This window comes from Chrysemys picta, chromosome 16, assembly GCF_011386835.1.
Source record: "Chrysemys picta bellii isolate R12L10 chromosome 16, ASM1138683v2, whole genome shotgun sequence".
Lineage (NCBI taxonomy): Eukaryota > Metazoa > Chordata > Testudines > Emydidae > Chrysemys > Chrysemys picta.
Genome location: NC_088806.1, coordinates 1 through 25,129, shown reverse-complemented (window position 1 = coordinate 25,129; position 25,129 = coordinate 1). Strand labels below are relative to the sequence as shown.

The 25,129-nt window shown below is 50.6% G+C and overlaps 2 long non-coding RNA genes across 2 annotated transcripts in view; both read right to left on the bottom strand.

Moving 5' to 3' along the window:
• LOC101937833 (uncharacterized) overlaps positions 1–25,088 on the bottom strand; it is a 77,569-nt gene extending 52,481 nt beyond the window's left edge. Inside the window, exons 1-6 of the long non-coding RNA XR_010592965.1 lie at positions 24,662–25,088; positions 24,216–24,352; positions 23,495–23,632; positions 20,276–21,138; positions 19,273–19,965; positions 18,801–18,988 (exon numbers count right to left, since the gene is read on the bottom strand). This is a non-coding gene — a long non-coding RNA (uncharacterized LOC101937833). The remainder of the gene's footprint in view (positions 1–18,800; positions 18,989–19,272; positions 19,966–20,275; positions 21,139–23,494; positions 23,633–24,215; positions 24,353–24,661) is intronic.
• On the bottom strand, positions 3,010–6,678 carry LOC135976024 (uncharacterized). The gene is made up of 2 exons (XR_010593270.1): positions 6,558–6,678; positions 3,010–4,909 (listed from the first exon to the last, which is right to left on the bottom strand). It is a non-coding gene; the product is annotated as an uncharacterized LOC135976024 (long non-coding RNA).
• Positions 25,089–25,129: the final 41 nt, after the last annotated feature.

The following is a 25,129-nucleotide window of genomic DNA, read 5'->3' as shown; positions in this document are numbered from 1 at the left end:
AACGATGCAAAACTCATTGGTCCCAATGAAGTTAGATCACTATATCAACAGGGTTCTTTGCCATGAAATTTTGGGATCGTCCTGCCAAGACTTCCCCGGAGCATCGTGTCACAACCGACAGAACCTGGCTCCTTCCTACCCATAATCAACCTAGCTGGCCACTAGGTTGCTCCAGACTCTGTACTGGTAACTACAGTGTGTGTGTGTGTGATTGAATGCATATGCTAATTGTATCTCCAATAAATGCGGCATATTGCCTTTTCCTCTGAAAAAGATCCTGTGTGCTTATAAGCATAACACAGTAGGGGTGGGATGGTGGAAGAAACAGGAAGGGAAGCATTCTGGGGAATACATTTTCAACACCCAAGTGGGTCTTTGCAAACTTGTCAATATGATGTATTTATGTATTTTTAATCACACCTCCAGCGGCACCAAATAGCACATAGGGCAGCACATTCTGCAAACAAAGGTAAGAGACTACAATTCCCCTGCTGCATCAAGGCACACTGCACTAGAAGCACACGTGAGAAGCAGCAGCAGCTTTAAGTCCTTGTTCCCCCGCCCCCCGTCCCACCCACCCACCCACCCACCCACACACACACACACACAGAATCTGCACAGAGAGCTATAGACGTCTGTCATAACTATAAAGGGAAGGGTAACAGCTCTCCTGTGTACAGTATTCTAAAATCCCTCCTGACCAAAATCCTTTTACCTGTAAAGGGTTAAAAAGCTCAGGTAACCTGGCTGACACCTGACCCAAAGGACCAATAAGGCAACAAGATACTTTCAAATCTTGGCGGGGGGGGGGAAGCTGTTGTTTGTGTTCTTTGTTTGGGAGTTCGTTAGCTCTTGGGACTGAGAGGGACCAGACATCAATCCAGGTTCTCCACATCTTTCTAAACAAGTCTCTCCTATTTCAAACTTGTAAGTAAATAGCCAGGCAAGGCGTGTTAGTTTTCCTTTGTTTTCTCAACTTGTAAATGTACCTTTTACTAGAGTGTTTATCTCTGTTTGCTGTACTTTGAACCTGAGACTAGAGGGGGATCCTCTGAGCTCTTTAAGTTTGATTACCCTGTAAAGTTATTTTCCATCCTGATTTTACAGAGAGGATTTTTACCTTTTTCTTTAATTAAAAGTCTTCTTTTTAAGAACCTGATTGATTTTTCCTTGTTTTTAGATCCAAGGGGTTTGGATCTGTATTCACCAAGGAATTGGTGAAGAGTTTCTCAAGGCTTCCCAGGGAAGGGAATAAGCTTTGGGAATGGTGGCAGCGGACCAGAGCTAAGCTGGTAGTTAAGCTTAGAAGTCTTCATGCAGGCCCCCACATTTGTACCCTAAAGTTCAAAGTGGGGAAGCAGCCTTGACAACGTCTATGTCTCAATCACCACTGGACACATGCAGGTGAACATGGCTTTGAAGGGAGGCTGTAGACCAACAGGCAAGGAGAGAGAGCATGTTGGCCAACACCTTAGAGAGAAGTAATGAAGGAAGAACAAACACCACCTGTAGTCACCTTCCTGGTTCCAGGCCTCTGCTCAGGAGGACATGCTTCGCCCTGCCCAGGGAGATCAAAAACTCACAAGATGAAGAAATTCTCCCTCTGCACCCAGAATGAGCAGGAAATCTTTTATTAGAAAACAAGCTGCAGCTAGAGGGAAGCAGGAGTCTGTACTCAGCCTTTCTACACATTTATCTTAGAGGCCAGTCAGGGTAATGCACCAGTGTCCCCTGGAGCAGCAGTGACACCCAGTGGCCAGTCAGGATAATGAACAGACTATTTCCCCTGGAGCAGCCGTGACAGCTGGTGGTCAGTCAGGATAATGCACAGAGTGCATCTGCCCTGGAGCGGCAGTGACACCAGTGGCTAGTCAGAGGTAATGCATGGACTGTCTCTTCCATGGAGCAGCAGTGACACCCAGTGGCCAGACAAGGTTATGCACAGAGTGTTTCTCGAAGAAGAACAGTAACACCCCAGGGACAGCACCAGCCTCTTCCGGTGGTGGTGAATAGACAAAAATGTGGCAGCTGCAACCCTCTTTGCCATGAGGCCCTGCCCCTTCTGTGGTTCCACCCTCTGCTCCTCCTCAGCGAAGTGCCAGCCCTGCCTCCTCTCCTCCAAGGCTCTGGCCCATGGCCATGTCAGAGGCCAGAAGCCAGAGTCGGGCAGGGTGAAGCAGTTGCTGCACTAGCTGATGTCAGAGTGCAGGCAGCCGCCAAGCTTCCCCATCTTGTCTTCCTGCTGCTTGGGACCCCAGGGCTGTGGTTGCTCCTCAGCTCCCTACTGCCCTTTGACCGCTCACCGCCTGTAAGAGCCTCCCTGGTGCGGGGTCCAGCTACGGGGCCAGCACAGCCCTCGGGGAGCAGGACTCAGGAACCCAGGCCAGAGCACATCAGTCCGGGATGCTGTGCTGAGCCTTGGACCCTCCACCTGCCCTGGGTGGTACACCCTTGTGAGCGGACACACGGGCCAAGGGCTATGCCCCGCTCACATCCTCTGAAGCAAGCCAGAGTTGGTAGGGAGGAGGACTAGAGTAGCCACCACACAAAATTCAGTTAAAGTCAAGTATTCATTAAGCTAATTTTTCCTCCTGGGGACTAGGCTGCTGCAACAGGGATGGGATGGGAGGAGCCTAGGGTAACTTCTAGGGAACAAATTTTTAGGCCTGACTGGAGTCTTTGCAAAAGCAAAGTTACAACCCCACCCCACCCCTGCGCACACACAAACACACACACAAAACACCCTACTGATCAATCACTGAACAGACATCCAGCTGCCCCAAGCAGTGCCCAGGTCACCACAATCTAGAAACACAGGCCAGAGAAGACAACTCCCATGAGGTATCAGGGCCGGTGAGGAGCTGCACTAGAAATACACATTAGATCAGGGGTAGGCAACCTATGGCACGCGTGCTGAAGGCAGCACGCGAACTGATTTTCACTGCCTGGGTCCTGGCCACCGATCCGGGGGGCTCTGCATTTTAATTTAATTTTAAATGAAGCTTCTTAAACATTTTAAAAACCTTATTTACTTTACATACAACAATAGTTTAGTTATATATTATAGAAATAGACCTTCTAAAGATGTTAAAATGTATTATTGGCACACGAAACCTTAAATTAGAGTGAATAAATAAAGACTCGGCACATCACTTCTGAAAGACTGTCGACTCCTGCATTAGATGTTGCCAAGGAAGATCAGTAGCTCTCAAGATGGAGAAATTCTCCACCTCCCCCTAGAGCTAGTTGGGAACCTTTTATTGGATATTAGCCCCAGCCAAAGGGAAGTACTCTCTCTAGTCATCTGAGCTGTCACCAGAGCCTTTAGGAGACAAACACTTATCTTAGCGACAACAACAGCTGCTTTGCTCCCCGCTGGTCTTGACTGGCCCCTGTCTTGAGGCCAGGCTAGTTTTGCTCTCCACCTCAGGACAGAGCTGAACTACTCTGCTACAAGTGTTCCCTTGCAGAAAACACAACCCAGGAAGAAAAAGTTAGTGGCAGAGACAGCAATGGTATTTAGCTCTGGCTCTTGCTATTCCAGAGGGATTTTTTCTACACTCCTTGAGACAGTAACAGCTAACTGAAGAGGCATCTGGCTGCTCCTGCACCCAAAGCAATCACACTGCACAGCAGACTATTGTTCCTTCCCCTTGCCTTTATCCCAAAGAGGTCTGTACCTAACCAGAATGCTCAGGTCCTCTGAAAGGAGCTAGAGTCAGTACAGACAAGGAGCAGAGTGCAATGACCAGTTATTCACACCCAGTGATGTGGAAGGCAGAGAGTTGAGGCCTGAGCATCTCTGGTTACAGGCAATTTGCCCTCCTGGAAGATAACCATAATTCAAGAAAACTAATGCTTTCCGTTCCCGGGGCCCTGACAACTCCAAGTGGGAAGCCAGGGCTCCCACAACCTTCACATGCCCCAGTTATATTCAACGACTTTTTTTCTCATGGACCCACCCCATGCTAACATAACACGTTTCTCTCCATAGACAAGAGTGTTTGCAGCACTCTTTCAATACTTAGTTTAAGTAAATTTCCATTTGCACCTACTCCCCAGCTCGCTGTCTGGTTTCCATTCCTCTGAATGGGCTCAGGGTGGCTGCTCCTTCTCCTGGTCTCTCCTCCAGGTTGGCCATTCTCTCATCTGACCAATGTCATTAGGAACTGAAAAGAGAACGTAGGCCAGCACTGGCGTGTGGAGGACAGACATGGGCAAGCAGGTCACCTGGCTTCTGCTTCCTGGAGCCCCCTTCCCTAGTCCCCTCCAGCCAAGCCAGTGCTTGAAGTGATCAGCTCTGGTAAGAGACTACAGTCCTGCAGGTCTCTCCCTACCGCCAGCCCAGCCCATGCCTGGCCAGGATGCTCAGGTCCTCTGAAGGACCAGAAGATGGTTTTCTTTGGCTGTACTTGATATTGTGTCCAGTGACTCACACCCAGTGACTTGGAAGGACAGACAAGGAATAACAGAGGGTCCCGAGTTGCAGGCAGGTTTTCCTCCTTCACATTCAGTCTTGGGGAGCAGGGTGATGCTCCTAGCCCATTAACAGCCAAATGCGAGGCTCCAACCTCCCCAGGACCCAGCCCATGCAAACAAGAAGAATCTCTCTGTTCTCAGGGAGGCACCTTGCTACTCAGACACTGGATAGAGAGACATCATTTCAGCAAAATACACAGCTGCTCCTCCTCCATCACCAGACAGAATTCTCTGGCTACTCAGCTCCTGCTAAGTAGGATGTCTAGGCAGCTCAGGTCCTCTTCTTCCACCCACTCATCGGGTTGGGCTGCTCCACTGGCCTGGACAAGTCCTCTGCAAGCACAGCAAATAACCCAAGAGCCATCGCTTCCTGAACTTGTGCTGGGGTGTGAACTTCTATCTTCCCTGCCTCACCTGCACTAGAGCAGACCTAGATTAAGAGAGAGAGTCAACAATGATTAAAGCTAAGATTATATCACGGAGGTCACAGAATTCTGTGACATTTTCCGCCTCAGCCCTGGGGCAGTGACACTGCAACTGTCAGCCGCTGGGGGCCCCGTCGTTATCAGCCACCGGTGGCGGCAGGGGCCCCCTTCAGCTCTCAGCAGCCATGGGTGGTGGGGGAACTCCCACAGGCCCATGCCACAACAGATGGACCCCAGAGCTCCCAGCCGCTGCAGGCAGACTGGAGTTCCGCAGCCCCATGCCATTGCAGATGGACCCCATAGCCAGGGCCGGCTCTAGAATTTTTGCCACCCAAAGCAAAAACAATTTTGGCCGCCCCCTCCCCTTCTTTAATTACCCCACCGCCGGCCCCGCCTCAACTCCGCCCCTTCCCCAAATCCCCAGCCCTGCCTCCTCCCCCCAGGCTCTCAAGCCTAGGAAGGAGGGAGGGAGGGGGAGAAGCGGCGCCCGCGCCGCGGCCGCTCGGGATCTCCCCCTCCCTCCCAGGTTTGAGAGCCTGGGAGGGAGGGGGAGACTCCGAGTGGCCACGGCGCGGGCACCGCTTTTCCCCCTCCCTCCCAGGCTCCCAGGCGCGAAACGGCCACTCAGGATCTCCCCCTCCCTCCCAGGTTTCAGAGTCTGGGAGGGATGGGGAGACCCCGAGCCGCCGCGGCGCGCGAAACAACTGATTCGCACGCCGCTGCTCTCCCTCCCTCCCAGGCTTGAGAGCCTGGGAGGGAGGGCGAGCAGCGGCGCGCAAATCAGCTGTTTCATGCACCGTGGCAGCAGCAGCGGAGGTAAGCTAGGGCGGCCGGGGCACATTTTTGGGGGCGGCATTCTGGCGCCGGCCATGCCGCCCTAAAAATGTGCCGCCCCAAGCACCAGCTTGTTTTGCTGGTGCCTAGAGCCGGCCCTGCCCATAGCTCCCAGCCATCACAGGCAGACCCTAAAGCTCCCATTTGCCACATGTCGCAGCGGGACCCAGGAGCGCCCAGCCACTGTAGGCAGGGGCAGGGCCCCACAGCTTCAGCTGCTGCAGGCAGCGGGGGAACCCCACAGGCCTACACTACTGCGTATGGAACCCAGAGCTCCCAGACGCTGCAGGTGGACCCAGGAGTTCCAAACAGCCATTGATGGCTTGGGGACCCCACAGCCCCACGTCATTACAAATAGACCCCTGTAGCAAACATGATCCTACCCCCTCTCTAGGGTGCCACTGACACAAAAACGATCTAAAAAAAACTACTTATGAATCACTATTGGTTGGCACCCCATTGCCACCCGTACTTCTATGCTGCCGCTGGCCAAACCCTCCTGCCAAAATCTAACCCCCAACCCAAAGTTTTAACCCCCCCCCCCAAACCGGAGCCAAAATTGCACCAAAAATTGCTCACCCTGGTCCCCAACCATAAACCCCTTAACCCAAACCATAGCCCAATCCTCCCCCAACCCTAACCGTGAGCTCTGAGTCCAACCCCGCTAAGCCTGACACCCTCCCCCCCCAACTCCCACACTGTGCAAACCCCCAGGAATCCTGCTTCGTTCAGGCCGCCCAGCTACAGGGACTTCGCTCACACACACAGAAACGGATTCTGCAGCTACAAACATTGCGCACGTTCGCTGGCAGCGCCCACCGCAAAGCAGGGAGTTCGGTCCAACCCCCAGCACCAGCGGCTGCGCCCACGAGCCTGTGGCTGGTTCGCTGCCCACAGGATCCTCGTGCTCCAGCCTGGCAATTTCCTGCCTCTCTTCAGCAACTCCAAACGGTCCCGAGGCTTCGAGAAGTTTCTGAGCCACAGTGCCTGCAGCAGCGATCTCCACCCCCAGGCAGTGACAGCCCATTGGCTGCCAGCTCGGTCAGAAAACGTTACCTAGCGACAGCCAATTGGCTGCCAGAAAACACCGGCACGTGCAAGCGGGCGCAACCTGTGAACACCCCCCTGCGGCTTTTCGCCAGGCAGGACGGCAGTGCCTGCTGCTGAGGGTCTCCGTTCCTCTGCCCAGGCAGCTGGAATTGGCGCCACTCGGCCTCGACCTGTTTCTTGTGGGCATTTGCTGAGCTCTGACTGCACAAGGCCCTGACAGCTCTGCCCAGCATTGCTTTCAGAAAGCGTCACCAATGGGAGATTAGCTCTGTCAGAAAACGTCACTTAGTGAGGGCCATGTAGGAGATCAGCTTTCAGAAAACCTCACCTCACTAGGCCCAATGGGAGATCAGCTGTCAGAGAACACCTGGCAGGCTGGCACCACAGTTCTTCTCAAGTTGCCAGACAGCGAGCGGTCCGCCCCACCCCCCCCCACACCCCCCGTAACGTAGCAGCTCTTCCCACACTCACCAGCGGGCACTAGATGGGCCCATGCTGCCTTCCAATCCAGGTACTGCCGCGCGCCTCAACCGCTCCCCCATGCTCTTCCGTTCCGCAGTCAGTCACCCAGAGCCACCATCACAATAGCACGCCTAAGACGTGGGCAATAACACCCCACAACAAAGCCAGGCAACAGCTTAGTTAAGAGAAGAAGAAAAAACTCAGCGGTTTAGTCTCAAAACCGCCAGGAAACATAATTTTGGCACAACACCAAACTTGTGTAATCTTGTGTAATCTCTCTTCTCTAGTTTATTCAAAGTGCCCGGCACTCCTTCATCACGTCGGGCAACAGGCTTTCAGCTCAGGGTGACCACACCCCCAGTCAGTGGAAGGCTCCCAATAAGCTACACTAAAAATATGGGTCCCAACCCCAAAACTTACTCAAATTTGACACCAGTATCCCCAAACTGCCAGCTTTTAATATTCAAATAAGATATGCCACCCTCAGTCAACTCCTCTTGCTCTCCAGTGGGAGCCTGCCACCAGAGAACAACATTAATATTTAAATTAGCTAATACGTCACTCAGTCAATTCCCTCTGCTCTCCAGCAGGTGACGTGGGAGAGCTCTGAGCTTGCTCATTTACCTTTCTCCCATCAGCTTCAGGCCCCAGGGTTTGCAAACGCATCTCTAGGATTCTAGCAGAAGAATATCACTTATTCTAGCAGAAGCATACCACTTACTCACTTGGGTTAGCAGTTGAGGAATGTCGTGCTGTTCTGAGGGGACGTACTTGCATACTTGGGATATTATTGCAAAGATACAATTAGAATTTCTGTTAGACAATTTTAACGGCAATTCATATTTGGTAAAAACCTTATTTAGTGAAAGAAATGCTGGCGTGACAACACGGTTACTGGGGCTACAAAACACTTTCCCTCATGGGTGAAACAAGAAGTTAGAATTAGAAAATTACATAGTTTGTTCCAATGTTGGTACAGGTTTAATTTCGCTTATGTGCAAGTTTGTTTAAGGCTGACTGTTTTGGTTTATTGGTTTGGTTTGGTTTGGTTTTTTTTAGTTGAAGTGGAGCTTTTAATTGACTTTTGCTGGATTGGAATGTCTGACATGCAATACCAGTTTTGACATAGTTCTGCATATTTTATACAGATTTGGCCAGTATTCAACAATTCAATTGCTTTACAGATGGTTTTAATAGTAGGGCTTATTTATTTTATGTTATTTTATCATTCTGTAGTAGCACTCTTTTTTGATAATTTATGTCATTTGTTAATTTTTGTTTTTAAAAACAAAATCAGCTTTTCTTAATGTTTGGGTTTTAAATTAAGCATTGTTTACCGTTTCAAATTTTGGTTTTTGATGGGCTATTTAAGAGGATTTGGGATTTAATACTAAAATTTGGACAGATTTAGATTATTTATATGGACTTGGACTAAATCCTATTTACTATTTTATTTTAATAAAAGTGATATTGCTGTAAACCCTGGCTGGGGGGAGAGGAGATGAGCCTGGCCTTTAACTGAGGAGCAGAGGCATGGCCCCAATGCGGGTGGAGACAGGTGATGAGGGGGGCGCAGCCCCTCAATTTTTTCTCCAGCCCACCTCACCCCCGCCCAGCAAACGGCAAGAGGCTGATGCCACACCTGCTAGCCACTCTGCATTACCTCAACTGGTCACTGGGTGTGTCTGCTGCTCCATTGGAGACCCCCAGTGCATTACCTTGACTGGACACCAGGTGTCACTGCTATGCCAAGGGGAACATGCTCTGTGCATTACCCTGACAGGCCACTGCTCCAAGGGAGCAACAGAGGGTCCTGTGGCACCTTTGAGACTAACAGAAGTTAGTCTCAAAGGTGCCACAGGACCCTCTGTTGCTTTTTACAGATTCAGACTAACACGGCTACCCCTCTGATACTTGCTCCAAGGGAGACATACAAGCTGCATTCCCCTGACTGGCCACCAGGTGTCACTGCTGCTTCATGGGAGATACATTCTGTGCATTTCCCTGACTGGCCACCAGGTGTCACTGCTATGCCAAGGGAAACATACTCTGTGCCTTACCCTGATTGGCCACTGGGTGTCACTGTTCCTTCAAGGGAGACACACTCTCTGCATTTCCCTGACTAGCTACCCGGTGTCACTGCTGCTCCATGGGAGACCCTCCCCCCATGCATTACCTTGACTGGCCACTGGGTATCACTTCTATGCCAGGGGAAACATGCTATGTGCATTTCCCTGACTGTCCACTAGATGTCACTGCTGCTCCAAGGGAGGCATACTCTGCATTACCGTGACTGGCCACCGGGTGTCACTGCTGCTTCATGGGAGCTACAGTCTGTGCATTACCTCTACTGGCCCCCGGGTGTCACTGCTGTGCCAAGAGAAACACATTCTGTGCATAAGCTTTCGTGGGTAAGAACCTCACTTCATCTGAAGAAGTGAGGTTCTTACCCACGAAAGCTTATGCTCCCAATACTTCTGTTAGTCTTAAAGGTGCCACAGGACCCTCTGTTGCTTTTTACAGATTCAGACTAACACGGCTACCCCTCTGATACTTGACATTCTGTGCGTTTCCCTGACTGGCCACCGGGTGTCACTGCTGCTTCATGGGCGATACGCTCTGTGTATTTCCCTGACTGGCCACCAGGTGTCACTGCTGCTCCAAGAGAAACACCTTCTGTTCATTACCCCAACTGGCCACCGGGTGTCACTGCTATGCCAAGGGAAACATACTCTGTGCATTACGAAGAACAGGAGTACTTGTGGCACCTTAGAGACTAACAAATTTATTAGAGCATAAGCTTTCGTGGACTACAGCCCACTTCTTCGGATGCATATAGAATGGAACATATATTGAGGAGATATATATACACACATACAGAGAGCATAAACAGGTGGGAGTTGTCTTACCAACTCTGAGAGGCCAATTAATTAAGAGGAAAAAAAACTTTTGAAGTTATAATCAAGATAGCCCAGTACAGACAGTTTGATAAGAAGTGTGAGCATACTTACAAGGGGAGATAGAATCAATGTTTGTAATGGCTCAGCCATTCCCAGTCCTTATTCAGAAAACACCATCCTGGCCACTATGGACGTAGAAGCCCTTTACACCAATATTCCACACAAAGATGGACTACAAGCTATCAGGAACAGTACCCCTGATAATGTTACAGCTAACCTGGTGGCTGAACTTTGTGATTTTGTCCTCACCCACAACTATTTCACATTTGGGGACAATATATACCTTCAAGTCAGCGGCACTGCTATGGGTACCCGCATGGCCCCACAATATGCCAACATTTTTATGGCTGACTTAGAACAATGCTTCCTTAGCTCTCGTCCCCTAACGCCCCTACTCTACTTGCGCTACATTGATGACATCTTCATCATCTGGACCCATGGAAAAGAAGCCCTTGAGGAATTTCACCATGATTTCAATAATTTCCATCCCACCATCAACCTCAGCCTAGATCAATCCACACAAGCAGTCCATTTCCTGGACACTACTGTGCTAATAAGCGATGGTCACATAAATACCACCCTATACCGGAAACCTACTGACCGCTACACTTACCTACATGCCTCCAGCTTCCATCCAAGACACACCACATGATCCATTGTCTACAGCCAAGCTCTAAGATATAACCGCATTTGCTCCAATCCCTCGGATAGAGACAAGCACCTACAAGATCTCTATCAAGCATTCTTAAAACTACAATACCCACCTGCTGAAGTGAAAAAACAGATTGACAGAGCCAGACGAGTACCCAGAAGTCACCTCCTACAAGACAGGCCCAACAAAGAAAATAACAGAACACCACTAGCTGTCACCTTCAGCCCCCAACTAAAACCTCTCCAGCGCATCATCAGAGATCTACAACCTATCCTGAAAGATGATCCTTTACTCTCACAGATCTTGGGAGACAGACCTGTCCTCGCTTACAGACAACCCCCCAACCTAAAGCAAATACTCACCAGCAACCACACATCACTGAACAAAACCACTAACCCAGGAACCTATCCTTGTAACAAACCCCGATGCCAACTCTGTCCACATATCTATTCAAGTGACATCATCATAGGACCTAATCACATCAGCCATACCATCAGGGGCTCGTTCACCTGCACATCTACCAATGTGATATATGCCATCATGTGCCAGCAATGCCCCTCTGCCATGTACATTGGCCAAACCGGACAGTCTCTACGCAAAAGAATTAATGGACACAAATCTGACATCAGGAATCAAAATACTCAAAAACCAGTGGGAGAACACTTTAACCTGTCTGGTCATTCAGTGACAGACCTGCGGGTGGCTATATTACAACAGAAAAACTTCAAAAACAGACTCCAACCAGAGACTGCTGAGCTAGAATTGATATGCAAACTAGACACAATCAACTCCGGTTTGAATAAGGACTGGGAATGGCTGAGCCATTACAAACATTGATTCTATCTCCCCTTGTAAGTATGCTCACACTTCTTATCAAACTGTCTGTACTGGGCTATCTTGATTATCACTTCAAAAGTTTTTTTTCCTCTTAATTAATTGGCCTCTCAGAGTTGGTAAGACAACTCCCACCTGTTTATGCTCTCTGTATGTGTGTATATATATCTCCTCAATATATGTTCCATTCTATATGCATCCGAAGAAGTGGGCTGTAGTCCACGAAAGCTTATGCTCTAATAAATTTGTTAGTCTCTAAGGTGCCACAAGTACTCCTGTTCTTTTTGCGGATACAGACTAACACAGCTGCTACTCTGAAATCTGTGCATTACCCTGATTGGCCACTGGGTGTCACTGTTCCTTCAAGGGAGACACACTCTCTGCATTTCCCTGACTAGCCACCGGGTGGCACTGCTGCTCCATGGGAGACCCCCCCCCCCCATGCATTACTTTGACTGGCCACCGGGTGTCACTTCTGTGCCAAGGGAAACATGCTCTGTGCATTACCCCGATTGACCACTGGGTGTCACTGCTGCTCCATGGGAAACAGACTCTGTGGAATACCCTGCCTGGCCTCTGGGTGTCACTGCTCTTCCAAGGGAACCACTGTCTCTGCATCATCCCGACTGACCACTAGGTGTCACTGCTGGTCCAATGGAACACCTGTGCATGACCACCTGGTGTGTCACTGCTGCTCCAAAGAAATGTGCTCAGTGCATTACCCTGACTGACCACCGGGTGTCACTGTCGCTGCAACGGAAACACACACTGTGCATTACCCCAACTGGCCGCCGGGTGTCACTGCTCCTCCATGGGAGAGACACTTTTCATTAGCCAACCTGGCTAGCTCTCCGTCCGCCCAGCTCTGATGACAGTGCCACCAGCAGTGCAGAAGTCTTCACTGAACTATGCACTGCCCAAAGCAGGCAGAGGGTTCAGGGTGCCCCACAGCAACCCAACAGCCCCACTCTGCCCCAAGCTCCTGGGCCTGCCGCCCGTGGTTGATGCTCCCTGAGGGCTCTGCGAGACCCAGGTTCCCCCACCCCGGTGGCTCTTGGGGGCTGCAAGCAGTTGAAGGGCGGCGGGAAGCGGAGGGGCAGCCGCAGCCCCAGGGCCAAGAGCAGCAGCAGGAGAAGGAGACAGGGGAGCACCCCAGCTGCCCATACCACGGCACAGTCAGCGCATCAGTCACCCCCCACTGGCCGGCTCCAGCCGCCAACCTGGCCAGGAGGAGGGCAAGGGGGGGACGGGGCAGGAGGCAGGGCTGGCACTTAAGAGGAGCAGAGCCGAGCCATAGAGATGGGTGGGGCCCTGTACCAAGGGGGGGTGCAGCCCCCCAATTTTCTGTCTAGCCTACCTCAGCCCCCCAATGGGGAACAGGATGGTGCCACCATGGAGGGGGGAAATTGGGGTTTGAAGGTTTAGGGTTTGGATTACAGGGTCAGGTTCAGATTAGGGTAAGGGGGAGTTAGGTTTAGGGTGTGGATTAGGTTTGGAAAGGGCTAGGGGTTGAGAGGGAGAGTCAGGGCCGCCCGGGGGGCGGGGGAGGCAAGTGGGGCAATTTGCCCCAGGCCTCGCAGGGGTCCCCACGAGAATATAGTATTGCAAAAATTTTTATGGCCCCCAAAATTGCTTTTCCCCAGGCCCCCTGAATCCTCTAGGCAGCCCTGGGGAGAGTTAGATTAGGGGAGGGGAGGGGTAGGTTCTGGGAGGCAGGGTTGAGGGTTGTGTTTAATGCGAGGGTTAGGATTAGTTTTAGGGATTAGGTTGGGTAAGAGTTTGGGTTCAAAGGTGGGTTAGAGTTAAGGGGTTAGGGTTATGGTCAGGGTGGGGGTTATGATATAATAGGGTCATGATCAGGGTTAGTTGAAGGGTTAGGGTGCAGGGGTCAGGGTTGGGTTGCCTAGGGTGAAGGGAGGGGTCAGGGTTTAGGGTTGGGTTGTGGTGTGAGATAGGGTCAAAGGGAGGAGTTGAGTTAGAGTACTGGGGAACAGGAGTTAGGGTTTGGGATTAGGGTTAGCAGGTGAGGGCTCAGGGTTTGTCTTTTTTGCTCTTCTAATTGCTTGAATTGACCATTCTGTATCAATTTCCTGTAAATGTAGTTTAATCCCTTTTATTGACTTTTCAAGAACATTAGTTTCATCATTATTATAACACCACCTATATTTTTATTGTGAAATAGTAAATGACAGGTTTTAATACTCATGTTTTTTGTTTTTTAATGTTAGGCTATTATTTGTGATCATATCACTTGAATGCTGCCTGATTTCCTTGATTGTCTCAGCCCTGCGCCAGAAATAGCAATGTGTGATGGATGGTGTCTGCCCTGTCACAGTTTCCTACCCCATGAAATCTCCATATTAAATTTGGATCTCAATAAAACAAATGTTTTCTAACTTAGAAAAATGTATTGTTAGAAAACTCATGTCATGTGTCCCACTTTCAAACAGAGATTTCCCAGAAGTAGCACATTGTGACAATGCATACCCCATCTGCCACCAATCGCTACTCCTAGACCCAGGGCTGGTGAATTGCATGAGGACAGCAAAAACGTGCTATGTAGCTGTCAGTAACTGCAACTGGTAGAAAATTGGGACAGGGAGCAATTTGTAACAGTATGTCCTGACACTACAGAGGAGATACTGGGATGTTTCCCCCCACCCGCCATCAGGCTCTCCACATTAGGGACAGTGGCTGCCAGGGCAGCTGGGGGCTGGTCTTGGTCTCTGTGATGAGCAGTTTACTCTGGGAGCAGGAGAGGGTGAGATCTGGGGCAGGTTGTTCAGCAGCCAGGAGCCCACGTGCTTGTCCGTCCCGGAGCAGATGAGGAGCACAATGTGCAGCTGGTCCATGCACCTGCTGTAGCGCTGCTCTGTGACCAGGCTTGGCTTGGTGGTGGCTGCAAGAGATGGGTCAGCATCAAAAACAGCACAGCAAATGGGGAGCCAGGAGCTGCTGTGGCAATCAGCCACCAGCCAAACCCACAACCCTGTCAGCCTGCAGCATCACCACCTGTCCTCCATGTGCCACACACACCTCTCCACCCCTCCTCTGTATGCCAGAGATGCTCATCTATCCATCTCCAGACATCTCTGTTTCTCACGGATTTTCCATGCAGCACCCAACACAATGAGGCCCGGACCTGAGTGAGGCTTTTGGGTGCTGCAGTAGTGGAGCTGTAGGGTGACAGTGCATCTCTAGTCTCAGCCCCTTTTCTCTTAAGCCCGGAGCCATGACTGAGTTCACACCTCTCGGGCCCAGATCCCATAGTCCCGAAGATACTCAACCAACCACTCGTGCTCTGTGATCCTGTTACATCAACAAGAATCTCCCCAAAGTCCCCATGAAGAGGAGGAGTGACACCTTGAGCCTGGCAGGCAGCATGAACTCTCCTCAGCATGGCATGGACCATCCCTGGGGCAGACAGATCCTATATGACTCATACGAGACCACGGGGGACAAGAGAGTGTATCCCACTGATCCTGATAGGAGGTGTGGACCCTCCCTCTGGGTTGCATTGGGGCAGACCAAGCCTCCCCCGAGATGGATCCTCCCCAACCCATGGGAGACTACAGAGTGCCAGGGAGTCTTTTCCCAGGGTCTTGCTCTGTTGCAGGCTCTCCATGTGCTACACCGTATTCTCAGCACATCAACTTTCTACAGCTTGGATTGCTGTAAGGAGTGGAGGGAGGCACTGCTAATGAGTGATGGCAGGTACAAGGATTTGGGGACTCAAGGTGCTGGGGTGTCGCAGGTGGGACAGTGCCATGTGTGTCCATCCATCCCCCTCCCCCCCATTTAGGCAGTGACCCCTGGTTGCTATTTCACACTTTAAGAAAAGAGCCAAATGCCACTGTTTGTCACAGGGTAATTTTATTTAACACACAGCATTCTTCATCAGAAACTTACAACCCCCACCTTGCCCAGCACCTGCCCAAGCCAGGACAGTCACTCATGACAGCAAATACCCCAGAACATACAGACCCAAAGGGCAGCAGTTTTAATTTGAAGCAATGAGATAACGCCTAGAGAAGCTAGTGAGGGTCTGTGGGGAAGTAGACAAATTGCAACTAACTACAATGGGGAAAATCATAATCCACCAGGGAGAAAAACCGACTCCACTGGGAAATCAAACCAGCTCCAGCGAGCCTGGGATTTCCAGCAATTCAGGATTGGAGCAAGAATTCTCCACTTCCCTTCATTGTCTGGCAATTTCCAGGGAAGGGTAAGGTTAGTGAGCCCTTCACAAATGGATAATTCCCAACCCACTGTGGCCAAATGCACCCCTGTATTCACACCCTACACACTATTGTAACAATCTTTGGACAAAATATGCCTTGTGAGGTAGCATTTGAAACTCAGTGATCAATATTATTTTGGTGAAATGGCGGTAGCAACAGTGTGTGTAAAGTTATGAAATTCCACCTATAGGGTATTAAAAGCACAAGTTCCAATTCACATAGCCTGATTAGGTGGAAGTGATCAAGCACACCTGTCCTAAAGAAAGGGATGTGCGTTTGCCTCAATTTGCATTTCAGCTGTAAACAGATTCCACAGAGGATAAGAGGGGGGAGAAAGAAGCAGTATACATGGATGAACAGAAACAGCACAAAGCCTCCTTCTTCCACCAAACTCCATGCTCTCAGCAAGAAAAAACTTAACCTAAGGTGAACACTCAGGAAAATGTTTTTCAAATGGTGACCGAGCTATAAAAGGGAAGGGCAAAAACACCCAAGTTCTCTCTCCCTCCTAATCTCCCTTTCACCTAAGATGATCAGAGAAACAGCTGCTGGACCCTGGAAGCAGATCCTGGCCTGAGGGTTTGGGCAGCAATATTACTGGAATCTGTGGGAAGGGACTCCACAAGCCTAGTTCGTTAAGTTTAGAAAGCATTTTATCTTTATTTTTTCTTGTAACCATTTCTTCTTTAATGCCTTATTACTTTTGTTCACTTAAAACCTCTCTATGTAGTTAAAAAAACTTATTTTATTCTTGAACCAAAACTAATCCAGTGTTGTGAACCATAAATGGAATTATCCACAAGGTGGCAGATTTTTGTATATTGACCTCCTAGAGGTACAACAGACCTAATCTATCTGGCCTGTCCAGGAGAGGGATGGACAGTGCACAACACGTTTTTGGGGTAAAATTCAGGACAGGAAGTGTGTTGGGGTCACCCTGCATGTGGTAGCCCAGGTCTAATGGAAGCCAACGTGTGACTGGTGAGTGCTGACAAGCTCTGGGATCAGAGTCGTAGCCACACACAGACACTTGGGGGGGGGGGGGGGGGAGCATCACGCTGACAGGCTGTTTGTGAGCTACCCAAGTCAGAGCTATAACAGAGAAGCACGGTGAGGCACCCCCCTGTTGCAGGTCAGGTGACATAGCCCCACACTGGTCAGGATTACAGCCTGGAACATCATACCTGAGCCACAGCAAGAGCCCCCCCAGCTGTTGTAGTGTTATAAAACACTCCCCAGCAGAATCGGTTACTTTGCTGTTGAGGATGCTGGAGCAAGTGGACCATGTACAGTAACAGGGGCAAAAGGAAGGTGGGGGGGGGGAGCGGGGAAGGTCTAGACAAGGCTGCTCTTCCCTCTCTGAAATGATGTAGTGAGTTTCTGACACCTTCCCTCTCTCCCCCCATACACCCTGCTCTTTAAATACTCACAGTCTTCATTCAGGTGTTTACATACAAGTGACATCTGCACAGAGAGGTTCACAAATTGGTCTGCTCAGCTGTTCCGATTCCCTGAACTGGCCACCCTTTCCCATTACCTCCAGGAAATGGAGTTTCATACATTTTAATTCTTAACTTTTCAAGAAACTTTCATATCTTCTTCTAACACTTCCTAGGGTTTTATAGTGACTCTCATTTACCATATTTAATACATTATTAAAAAACAAAACATAATCAAGTCTATTTTTATGATCACATGACTTCACTGGTTCTTGAATTGCTGGTTGGCCGGAATGGCTACCTCTAGACCAAGGGAGGGGTGGACACCTGTTGCTCCTGTGAAACCTCTTTTTAAAATTTACACACAAGTAAAACAAGATTTTGCTAATTTAGAAAAAAATGTATTAAAATAGTGATTTCACACAAGTTGAAACCTAAGTTACCTCTAAGCTGCGCAGCAGCATATTAAGCACTGTGCAGGGACTCAGGGCTGTGGCGTGGAGACATGCCTCTCCCGAAGCCCCGGACCTGCTGCGGCCGGGGAAGAGGCACCTATCCTGTGGCCCCAGCCCTGGAGCTGCCGCATTAGGGAGAGGTGCCTCTCCCCCCAGCCCAGGTGCTGCTGCGGGGAGAGAGAGCTGCGGGGAGTCTTCTCCCCCCACTTCCTGTAGTTCCAAGGCAGTCTGGACCCCAAACCCCTCATCCCCAGCCCTGAGACCACACCCCCAGATGGAGCCCTCACCCCCCCCGCACCTCAACGCTCTGCCGCAGCCCTGAGCCCTGTCCCACACTCCGAACGCCTCGGCCCCACACCCACCACATGAATTTTGTTACGTGTACCAATGTGGAGGTAATGTGTGACACATCACCTCCATATTGGTGCACATAACAAAATTCCTTCCACACAAGTGGGAAAAATTGAAGGGAACACTGGCTGAAACTCTGACAAAATCCAACCCATTTGTCACAACTCCTTTCCCATAGACCCAGGAATGGGAAATTGTGAGTGTAGCAAATGGTGACAGGGCAGTCCTCGACTTTAGCGCCCACTGCCCTGCATGATTTTCTTCCGCTCCTACTTCTCCACGGATCCCGAGACCTGGGCTGCACACCAACCAGTGTTCTACAAACGGGCATGAGGAGAGGAGAGGAGAGGAGAGGAGAGGAGAGGAGAGGAGAGGAGAGAGAGTGTGTTGGCCAACATACTAGAGAAGAGAGAGAGAGAGAGAGAGAGAGAAAAACATGGGAGGAAAGGAAGCACCTGGAGTTATTCTCCTGGAGGTAACCTTCTGCTGCAGAGGAGACACAGTTCCTGACCAGAGAAATGAGCAACCTCTGAAAATAGGGACCTTTTCTCCCTCGTAACCACAGTTAGTCAGGAACAATTCATACAAACCGCGCCCTACTGTACTAGGCTTCCCAACCTGGACTCAGGTGGAGTCTGAGCAGAGCCCTCACCAAACCAGACACTTCTCACTATCAGCAGCGTCTGCTAGGCTCCCAGATGGACGGCTTTTGCATGGCATCAACAATGCTCAGAGTCTCGACGCTCTGGCTCGCTTTCCATCACATGAGGACAGTAGACTAACGCGTGACTTCGTTTTCCTTGGTACTAAACCAAGCAGAGGGGGGGAAAACAAAAAAATTAGCATCTCTGTCCGCAATGTCGCATAGTCTCTTCATTTCACATCTCCCATATCCCACGGCTCCGCCCTCAACCCATCTCCTATTACTACATTACAACTGCAACTAGAAGGCACCCATTGTAACTCACTTTCCTCAGGAGACTCTTGTCCCTTCCCCAGCCTTAATCCCAGAGCCTCGTAACTAACTAGGAAGCACACGGCCTGTGAAGAAAACTACAGCGAGCACAGATGAGGAATTCAAAGCACTGACCTCTTACTCACAGCCAGCGATGCAGAAGGCAGAAACATGAGGACTATTCATGTCTCCTTAGAAGGATGTCCAGGCTGCTCAGGTCCACTTCTGCCATATTCTTGTCCGGCTAGGGCTCCTGGACGATTCCTCCAGGATCCTTTTCGTCCACTCCAACTTCTCCATGGCTCCTGAGACCTGGCCTCTGGGGATGCACACCTGCCTGTGTCCTACGAAGGGAGGCAGAACAAGGAAAGGCAAGGACAGACATAGAGAGATAGAAGGTGTGTGTTGGCCAACGTACTAGAGAAGAGAGAGAGACAGATAGAAAGACATGGGAGGAAGGCAAGCAACTCACCACCTGGAGTCATCCTCCTGGATGCAACCTTCAGCTGCCGAGGACACACTGTATCTGGCCAGAGAAATGCGCAGTCCCTGAAAATGGGGACCTTGTCTCTCTCATAACCACAGCTGCTTAGGAACCATTTCTTACAAACCCAGCCCCAGCTAACGGGGTGTCCCTACCTGGACCAGGGGGGCCCTACGCAGAGCCCTCACCAAACCACACACTTATCTCACTGACGGTAGCGACTGCTCCACTGCCAACTGGACGGCTCCTGACTTGCATCAACAATGCTTGCGGGCTCACTGTTCTCGCTCGCTTTCCATCCGACGAGGGGAGTAAACTCTGACGTTCGATTTCTTTTCCTGATACTAAACCCAGCACAAGGAGGAAAAACAATGAAGTTACTATCTCAGTGGGCAGCGTCGCATAGGCTATTCTTTTCGCCTCTCCCACACAGCGGCGCTCCGCCCCAAACTCTCTCCCCCATTACGCCTTTAGCATTACAACTAGAACGCACCCCTTGCAATGGCACCCAAAATAATCACTCTACACAGAAGACTCTGGCCCTCCCCAGCTGTAATCTCACAGAGCCCCGTACCCAACGAGGAAGCACACGGCTTGGGAAGAATACTACAGTGAGCACAGATGACGAATTCAAAGCACTGACCGCTTACTCACAGCCAGTTTTGCGGGAGTCAGAAAGCCGAGGTCTGTTCATGTCTGCTGACAAGGGTGTCCAGTCTGCTCATGTCAAGTTCTGCCACTTTCTCTTCGGGCTAGGGCTCCTGGAAAATTCCTCTGGAGGCGCAGCTGCAAAAGCCAAGCATGAGCCATCACTACACAAACCTCTATTGGTGCTTCAAATCTTGCCCTCATCCTGGCCTCCCTCTCCAATCTCATCTACCTCAGCTCCACTCGACGAACAGAGACCGAGATAACACCGACAGTCACAGCCCTGCATGATTTTCCTCCCCTCCTACTTCTCCATGGCTCCCAAGAACTGGCCTGTGGGGATGCACACCTAGCACGCCTGCCTGTGTCCTACAAAGGGAGACAGTACAGGGAAAGGCAAGGACAGACAGAGAGGGAGAGATAGAGGCTGTGTGTTGGCCAACGTACGAGAGAGAGAGAGACAGACAGACAAAGAGAGAAATAAAAACATGGGAGGAAAGGAAGCAACTCACCACCTGGAGTCACCCTCCTGGATGCAACCTTCTGATGCGGAGGAGACACCATTCCTGACCAGAGAAATGAGCAAAGTAGGGACCTTTTCTCCCTCGTGACCACAGCTAGTAAGGAACCTTTTCATACAAACCCAGCCCTACCGTACTGGGCTTCCCTACCTGGACTCAGGTTGCGCATGAGCAGAGCCCTCACCAAACCAGACACTTCTCTCACTGACAGCGGCGTCTCCTCGGCTCCCAGATGGACGGCTTTTGCGTGGCATCGACAATGCTCAGAGTTTCGACGCTCCCGGTAGCTTTCCATCACATGAGGGCAGTAGACTCTGACACGTGACTTTTTTTCCCTTGATACTAAACCTGGCGGGGAGAGGGACAAAAAAATTAGCATCTCCGTCTGCAATGTCGCGTAGTCTCTTCATTTCACATCTCCCCTATCCCACGTCTCTGCCCTCAACCCATCTCCCATTACTACGTTACAACTGCAACTAGAAGGCACCCATTGTAACGGCACCCAAAACACTCACTTTCTTCAGGAGACTCTTGTCCCTTCCCCAGCCTTAATCCCAGAGCCTCATACCCAACGAGGAAGCACACGGCCTGTGAAGAAAACTACAGCGACTACAGATGAGGAATTCAAAGCATTCAACTATTACTCACAGCCAGCGATGCAGAAGGCAGAAACATGAGGACTATTCATGTCTCCTTAGAAGGATGTCCAGACTACTCAGGTCCACTTCTGCAATATTCTTGTCCGGCTAGGGCTCCTGGACGATTCCTCCGCAAACTAAGAAAGCCAAGCAAGAACTATCACTACACAGAGCTCCATTGGGGCGTCTAGTTTTGCCCTCATCCCTGCCTCCCTCTCCAATCCCATCTACATCAGCCCCACTCGATGAACAGAGACCAAGGTAACACTGACAGTTACAGCCCTGCATGGTTTTTGTACGCTCCTACTTCTCCATGGCTCCCGAGACCTGGCCTCTGCAGATGCACACCTAGCACGCCTGCCCATGTCTTCTGAAGGGAGACAGCACAAGAAAAGGCAAGGACAGACAGAAAGAGAGGGTGTGTGTTGGCCAACGTACTAGAGAAGAGAGAAAGAGAGAGAAAAACATGGGAGGAAGGCAAGCAACTCACCACCTGGAGTCATCCTCCTGGATGCAACCTTCTGCTGCGGAAGAGGCACCGCTCCTGGCCAGAGAAATGAGCAGCGCCTGAAAAAGGGGACCTTGTCTCTGTAAGCACAGCTGGGCAGGAACCATTTATTACAAACCCACGGGGGGAGCAATGGAGGGGGGGAAACAAGTTACCATCTCAGTAGTCAACATCTCATAGGTTCTCCTTTTCACCTCTCCCACACGACGTGGCTCCGCCCTCAACCCTCCCCATTACACCTTTAGCATTATAACCAAAAAGCACCCCTTCCAACAGCACCCGAAATAATCTCTGCACAGTAGACTCTGGCCCCTCCCCAGCTGTAATCTCACAGAGCCCCATACCCAACAAGGAAGCACACGGCCTGTGAAGAATACTATAGCGAGCACAGATGAGCAATTCAAAGCACTGACCGCTTACTCACAGCCAGTTATGCGGGAGTCAGAAAGCTGAGGACTGTTCATATCTGCTTACAAGGATGTCCAGTCTGCTCATGTCCACTTCTGCCACTTACACCTCCGGCTGGGACTCCTGGACAATTCCTCTGGAAGTGCAGCTGCAAAAGCCAAGCATGAGCCATCACTACTTAAAGCTCTATTTGTTGCTTCAAATCTTGCCCTCATCCTGGCCTCCGTCTCCAATCCCATCTACATCAGCCCCACTCGATGAACAGAGACCAAGTTAACACCAACAGTCACAGCCCTGCATGATTTTCGTCCCCTCCTACTTTTCCATGGCTCCCGAGACCTGGCCTGCGGGGATACACACCGAGCAAGCCGGCCCGTCTCCTACGAAGGGAGACGGCACGAGGACTGGAGAGGAAAGAGAATGAGAAAGTTGGCCAACACACTAGATGAGAGAGAGAGAGAGAGAGAGAGTGTGAGAAAAAAAATGAAAGGAAAGCAAGCAACTGACCACACCTGGAGTCATCTTCCTGAATCCAACCTTACTCTGCGGAGGAGACATCGTTCCTGACCAGAGAAATGAGCAACCTCTGAAAATAGGGACCTTTTCTCCCTCGTGACCACAGCTGGTCAGGAACCTTTATACAAACCCAGCCCCAACTTAGTGGGCTTCTCTACCTGGACTCAGGTTGGGCGTGAGCAGAGCCCTCATGAAACAAGACACTTACCTGACAGCGGCATCTCCTCGGCTCCCAGATGGATGGCTTTTGCGTGGCATCAACAATGCTCAGAGTCTCAACGCTCTCGCTCGCTTTCCATCACGAGGGCAGTAGACTCTGACGGGTGACTTCGTTTGCCTTGGTTCTAAACCTAAAGTGGGGGGAGGGATGGGAAGCCAAAAAAATTAGCATCTCCGTCTGCAATGTTGCGTAGTATCTTCTTTTCACATCTCCCATATCCCACGGCTCCACCCTCAACCCATCTCCCATTACTACGTTACAACTGCAACTAGAAGGCACCCAAAATATTCACTTTCTTCAGGAGACTCTTGTCCCTTCCCCAGCCTTAATCCCAGAGCCTCATACCCAACGAGGAAGCACACAGCCTGTGAAGAAAACTACAGCGACTACAGATGAGGAATTCAAAGCACTGACCTCTTACTCACAGCCAGCGATGCAGAAGGCAGAAACATGAGGACTATTCATGTCTCCTTAGAAGGATGTCCAGACTGCTCAGGTCCACTTCTGCCATATTCTTGTCCGGCTAGGGCTCCTGGACGATTCCTCCGCAAACTAAGAAAGCGAAGCAAGAACTATCACTACACAGAGCTCTATTGGGGCGTCGAGTCTTGCCCTCATCCCTGCCTCCCTCTCCAGTCCCATCTACATTAGCCCCACTCGATGAACAGAGACCAAGGTAACACTGACAGTTACAGCTCCACTTTAGTGCCCACTGCCCCTCATAGTTTTCGTCCGCTCCTACTTCTCCATGGCTCCCGAGACCTGGCTAGGATGCACACCTAGCATGCCTGCGCGTTTCCTACGAAGGGAGATGGCACGAGGAGAGGAGAGGAGAGTCAGCGAGAAAGTTGGCCAACACACTAGAGAAGAGAGAGAGACAGATAAAAAGACATGGGAGGAAAGCAAGCAACTCACTACCTGGAGTCATCCTTCTAGATGCAACCTTCCGTTGTGTAGGAGACACCGCTCCTGGCCAGAGAAATGAGCAGACCCCGAAAATGGGGTCTTGTCCCCCTCATAACCACAGCTAGTCAAGAACATTTTCTTCAAACCCAGCCCCAGCTAACGTGGCGTCCCTAGCAGGAGAAAGGTGGGCCATGAGCACAACAATCACCAAACCAGACACTTATCTCACTGAGAGTGGCGGCCGTTCCCCTCCCAGTTGGACGGCTTTTGCGTGACATCAACAATGCTCATGGTCTCGTCACTCCGGCTTGCTTTCCATCACATGAGGGCTTGAGTCTCTGAGGCGTGACTTCTTTTCCCTCGGTCCTAAACCCAGCACAAGGGGAAAACACAAATCCGTTACCATCTCAGTCGGCAACATCTCGTAGGCTCTTCCTTTCGCCTCTCCCTCACGGCGGGGCTCCTCCCTCAAACCTCTTCCCATTACACCTTTAGCATTAGAACCAAAAAGCAATCCCTTGCAACGGCACCCGACAGTCACTCTGCACAGCAGACTCTGGCCCCTCCCCAGCTGTAATCTCACAGAGCCCCATACCCAACGAGAAAGCACATGGCCTGTGAAGAATACTACAGCGAGCACAGATGAGAAATTCAGACCGTTGACCGCTTACTCACAGCCAATTATGTGGGAGTCAGAAAGCTGAGAACTGTTCATATCTGCTTATAAGGATGTCCAGTCTGCTCATGTCCACTTCTGCCACTTTCTCCTCAGGATAGGGCTCTTGGAAAATTCCTCTGGAAGCGCAGCTGCAAAAGCCAAGCATGAGCCATCACTACTTAAAGCTCTATTTGTTGCTTCAAATCTTGCCCTCCTCCTGGCCTCCCTCTCCAATCCCATCTACATCAGCCCCACTCGATGAACAGAGACCAAGTTAACACCGACAGTTACAGCCCTGCATGGTTTCCGTCCCCTCCTACTTCTCCATGGCTCCCAAGACCTGGCCTGTGGGGATGCACACCTAGCACCCCTGCCTGTGTCCTATGAAGGGAGACGGCACGAGGACAGGAGAGGAAAGAGTGAGAAAGTTGGCCAACACACGAGAGGAGAGAGAGAGAGAGAGAAAAAAAAATGGGAGGAAAGCA